Source organism: Harpia harpyja, chromosome 11 (assembly GCF_026419915.1).
Source record: "Harpia harpyja isolate bHarHar1 chromosome 11, bHarHar1 primary haplotype, whole genome shotgun sequence".
In the NCBI taxonomy this organism is placed as follows: Eukaryota; Metazoa; Chordata; class Aves; order Accipitriformes; family Accipitridae; genus Harpia; species Harpia harpyja.
Window position 1 is genome coordinate 25,755,191 of NC_068950.1, and position 6,000 is coordinate 25,761,190.

A 6,000-nucleotide genomic window follows, 5' to 3' on the forward strand; every position below is an offset into this window, starting at 1 on the left:
TCTGCAGTCTCTCCTGTAAACCTTTTTTTCTTCTTTTCCTTTTTTTCCTCTCCAAAATAGGAAAAACAGATATGGCAACCATTAATCAAGCAAGTAATAAACTTAATGTCAGCTGAGGGGGAAGACAGAAGCTGAGGAGAGGCAGATAAGACACTCCAGCAGATCTCCTGAGGAACAAATGATACTAAGTCTGCAATTGAACTGTAGATCATACAAGATCATCACAAAGAATGAAAATTGTTATGTTTCAGATATTTCAGTTTAGCCAATAGGTCATCAGGCACATAAAATATTAATATTTGCATATGTGCTGCTGTGTACATCAGTGACAGAAGTTTTTATGCTAAGATGGGGGGGGGGGGAGAACTCCAGAGGTGGAATGAGTATCTCCAGCCTGCCCTTTGCAGCTCTTGTTTCCCAGCCTACACCCTTGCAGCAACCGAGAGCTGACGACAAAACCAGAACCTCCTGCTAAGGTAAAGAGTACCTGAAATGCAAACACTTCCCTATGCCAGACTCTGAAGAACATGACTAACAGACACTTCGCTTACATGGAAGAATTTCCCAGTGTTCCAAATGCACGTTTTCCCAAGCAAAGGCTGACCAAAGGCTTCAGAGGTTGGCTGTGCGGTTTCAGAGGATTTAAGGCCTGGATGGACTTAAACAAGGACAATGAAACAGAACTGACTGACCTCCAGCATCAGACCCTGTTGGAGTAGGACACATCCTTTGGAAAGCCATGGAGTTTTGATAGGTAATCCACCAGTCTCAACAGGAATCCTTTCCAGTTGCTAATTACCTCTGCTCTCAAAAATGTGCAACTTGAATAAGTTTTAATTTTCCTGGCTTTAATCTTAATTATTTGGTCTTTTTATATGTATTTTTGTCAGATCCTTGGCCATGTTACAAGTCTTCAGGTAGCAGGCATCTTCACTATACCTAGGTACTTACGTATCCAAGAATTTGCCAAGTTAATAAACTGACCTGGCTCTCATTGTAAAGAACACGCTTCCCATATCTCAGATCATTCCGTCAATTCTTTTGAACCTACTTGAATTTTTCACCATCGTTTCACTGGACAGAGTACTCTAGCAGAAGGCTTACCAAGAAAATATAGGGAGGTCATTCCAATTCCTTGCTGTTAGTTTGTCACACTTTTTATAAAGATTCAAGTATGTTCTGTCTAGCCTCCTCAGAGGAACAAAATGCTTTTTGTTTTGTCTGGGGTTTTTTAATCAAAACAACCACTCAAACTCCAACACTGTCGGTGATATGAAAATGAATATTTAGATTAAAGGTATTTTTCCCCCTTGTGCTGCTTGAACGAGTAAAAGTGCTTACAGCAAGAGAGGGATGCAAATTTCAGGGGGAGTGAATGAACACATGATTCAGCGAATGGCTCTGTGTGGGTATGTGTGCGCAGGGGGAGGCACCTCAGGGTGTATTTGCCTTGTCTGTGCATATATGGACTTTTTGAATATCAGAGTACTATGGACAAACTATACAAGTCCTTGAGTATTACCCTAAACAAACTTTGAAAACTTAAACTGCAGTAAATTATGGGGTTTGTAAAAACAGAAAATAATCAGTAATGGTAACTGAGATTGATTTTATATTTGGATTCAGCACTGTACCCAAACCAAAATTTTTACTAAAACCGGTCACCTGTTGTTTTATTAGACTATTTATTGCACCTGTATTTATATTTCAGATGCCAGGATGAGAAATTAGCTATTCTTTTTAGGTGTTATAAATATGTAAATTAAACTAGGTATTATATATAGCTCTGTACGCGTCTCTCTGACGCTCACTATTTTTCTTGTACAAAATGTCTGTAAAATGCCTAGCCTGAGACTACTGTAACTGGCTAAAAACGAATCAGTTGCAGGAAGCTGAAACTTCTGTCCACTCTATGAAATTAGAAGGCAGAAGGCTATGCCCTTCAGTATTTTGATTACATAGATGAGGAAAAAAAATTTCAAGAATTAACAGTGCAAATTTTTAAATATGCCAGATGCATGGTAATTGTAAGTGCTGTTACAAGTTATGGCAAGGGAAAGGTGTTGCTTTCAGATTTGGAAATGCCTGCGACAGCCTAACCTTTTTGTCAATGTGTTTGCAGCTTTGCAACATCCATTTCTAAATGAATTACCTTATGGAGGAAACCAAAAGGCAGAAAACCAAAGAAATAGGGGTCAAATTCCTCCTGTGAGATCTACCTTGTAAAATTATCCAGAATGTAATAATACCATGTTATTGACTTAAGCACAGTTCCCTGTGACATGCTGCAGCTGACCTGTAATTTTTATCCTACATGTTGCCAGCACTATTAAAATGACACTTGTGAATGTAAATTAAGCTCACAAAGGGGACAGATTGTATGATTCTGGTTTCTCTCAGATGCCTGCAGGCTATCACAGGTTCCATATGTGAAGTAATTATGTTCACTGAAGGAAAGAATAAATGCTGTCAAATTGTGTACTGAGAGAGAAAGCAGCTATTATATTGCAGTAGTCACTGGAGCATTGCCTTAGAAAGTGGAAAGATGTGTAAGAAAATAATAATAAAAAAGAAAAACTGGAGCAAAGCTGTATTAAATATAACCTTTAAATGAGTATCTACTTTTGAATATATATTACAGAAAGTTAATATTTCACAAATAAAAGCATTTCAACTCTTTAATCATATTTTCCTCCTCGCATCTAGAGGGCACAGGGCAGAATATTTATCGGAGGGCTAAAGGACGGATGGAGCACCTTTCAGCTTTCTGTGGTTCTGCAGCGAGAGGAGCCCTCTGCGGCCCCAGAGATGCTGTCCCCACCTCCTTCCCCACCACAAACCTCCTCCCGAAGGAGCTGTGCAGCAGCCAGCCTCCCGCCCCGGCAGGTGGAGGTGTCCCAGCCCTCAGCCCTGCCTTCCCTGCCCTATCCATCCGTCACGGCCAGCTCCAAACTGACACCTTCTGCAGACCCTCAGGAGGGGCAATAAGGCTGGGCAAGGGCGCTGCTGAAGACTGAAGGGAAGTGGCCCCTGTGCAGCCCCGCGGCTGTCAGGGAGCAGCAACCCCACGCTGCCCAAGCAGCAGGCTGCAGCAGCGTTGCGGAAGATGGGGCGTCAATCATGGAAGCCGACAGAGCTTCTAAAAGCAAAGGCAACGCTCCCGTCACCTCCACAGCTGCAGTGCGGTCCTGCTCTCCTGCGCCTGCAGGAGGTGAGCCTATATTTAGTCCAGCGAGGTCATCAGCAAGCCAGCGCAAGAAGGGAGAGAACGGTGAGCTGGGAAAGTGGCGCTTTTAAAACCTTTCGCTTCGAGGGAGCCGAGAACACCAGAAGCAGGGAAATAAAAATTCTAAGTGCTTGTGTAGTTTTGGATTTTCATCCACAAATGAAATGAAGGAAGGAAGGAAGTGAGGATGCTTTGGAAACAGCCCTGAAAAACACAAACAGGAAGGCACACTTTCTGACAGGGCGTAACCATAGATATAGAGCTCGTGAAGAAGCCCGCAGCACTGAAAAACAGAAGGCTGGACACTTCTGTGTGTTTTTACTGTTTACTAGAGTAGCATCACTGGGCTCCGCACTCAAGCTTCCCATCTCAATGGAAAAGGGAGGTTTCTGCAGTGTCCCATTAGTGCCAGTTCTGGATCTCTCCAACCTCAGCCTTAATGGGTTGCAAAAACGACCGAGGGCAAGCAACTTTCCAACACAGCTGCCCTCCACGCCTTCCGGCTCCCTGCGCTGCTGGTACCTGCAGATCTGTTGTTAACCTGACTGCCTTAACGGCAGCATGTGCTTGGGCCACGAGAACTGACTGTTGAGAAGTGCAGAGAGAGCAGGCTGGCTGGAGAGATGGCACAACGCATTTATTAGCTACCCTGGCACTGAGCTCCTTGTGTGGCCCAGATCCTTGTCTGTGGCTCTGAGCTCTGTCTGTGCTCATCTTATGCTCAAAAGCTAACATGTACAAGAGACCAAATCCTTCAGACTGCTCTAAAATGTGAAGGCAGCTCTCAGGGAACCAAAGCAACTGCTGAAGCAGAGGCGATGCCTGGAAGCTCCCACTCCTCCTCCCTCTCCCAAAGCCATGACCAGCTGCCATACAATGCTGCATGGAAGCAGCCACGCTAGGTTTGCTGGGTCCTTCTCCAAGTGGGTGATTTTCCTGACTGGCGCCATCAGGTCATTTGGGTAATTAACTTGCATCCAAGGATCCGGCCTGATTCTAGACAAACACAGTTTACAGGCAAAATGTTGTTCTGCTTTGACCAACACCTCTCCCTGGAATCTATGCTCATGAGAACACTACCCACCAAACCCTCATGTCCATCTTAGCAGTAACACGAGATTGGGTACTGGCACTAGTATGTCACATCAAAGCCACAGCTTGTTGAAAACCATTCCGTTTTTCTAACATTACATTTCTGCTTTTGTGAAAATAGAAACTATGACTTTTTTTGAGGTTTCTTAGGATAAAAAATCTGCCAGTCATCTTCTGCAGTCTCTCCATGGAAGCCATTTTACCAGCTGCACATTGTGTTTAGTAGGCTCATTCAGCACAGAGAAGCACTGACTGCACTGAACACCAGGAAATTTTCCTTCATCATTCTTGGGCACACAGGCTACATCTCCACTACTGAAGAAAAGGGCCCGCAGGCTGCCCCTGGCACTAGCACCCATCAGACACAGCACAGCTCACATCTGCTTACCTGAACTCTCTCTATACGCTAAAATAGGGCGGTTACATCTGAATTGCCCAAAGCAAAGCATCACCCCATCTCCTTATTTTGGTCACTGCTTTTCCACCTCCATTCCTAAGGTAAGAGCAAATAGCATCTGGATCCCAGCAGGGATGCATGGAGTATGTGGTCCCTGTTCCCCTCCCACCACAGCCCCCAGCCTGCAGCCCCACTCACTCCCCAGCTGCCCGCTCCACTCCTGCCAACACCCTCCTCCACAGTGCCAAACCCTGGCAGCAAATTCCCATCAGGGATCCTCAGCAAAAACAACTAATCACCTCTTTGTTCAAGGCTGGCTTGGTGACTGTGAGCACAGCACAGAGCATCGTCCAGACGCAGCCACGAACGCAGAGGTAACTCTTCCATCCCATGCACCAGACCTCCCCTACAGCTCATACTGGCTCCCGCAGGCTTCAAAAGTAGGTTGTGGCTAGCTGCTCTTGAAACAGGCAGGGCTGTGGGCTGCCAGCCTGCAGCACACCTCCGCAAAGCCCCTCCGGCCCCCTGGGGACGCACGCACCCTACTAGAGAGTCCTTCCAGGCGAGTTTTCAGGGGGTGGTGGGTGCTTGTGTGTAAATGAATCATTGTATCGTGCAGACTATTAATACCAATTGGTCACGGATGGGTGGGCAGTTAGATGGGCAGACGGACAGCTTGCCTGTTTTCGATTGAATGCAGTAGCTGTTGTACAACACACTACTGCAATTTCTTCTTTAAATAAAAAATTGAAGTCGGCTACTGTTTCCTAAGCAGCTCGAAACTATTAAACAACTGTTTGCAGGGTAGCTCATGTCGTACGTGGGAGGCTGAAATGTAATGTAGAAATGAGAGGTTTGTTCTAGTTGGCAGCATTGACGGCAACTATAATGTATGACTCTTTTGGGTGCAGTGTGGCAGAAGCAGGGTGAGGATCATCCAGTGCTATTCACTAGAGAAATTGTTACACATGAAAAAGAGAAGTGGAATCAAAGATCTCAGGATTGTGGCAGGAAGGAGGGAGGGAGGAAGAGAGGGAAAGACGTGGTTTGCTTTTGCAGTTTTAATAAGGATTTGTGGGGTAATGTTGTGTAAAGGTAATACAGCTGGATCTTTAATAATAATAACTAGAACCAACTCTCCATGTTAACTGACCTTTAAATATTATTGTCCCTTTCAGTTTACCAAAAAGACATTCACTTCATGAAAGATGTTATTCAACTCTGTTTAAAGATCCAATAGGCTAAAATATGCTAAACTGACATTTAGAATTATCTCATAACACTT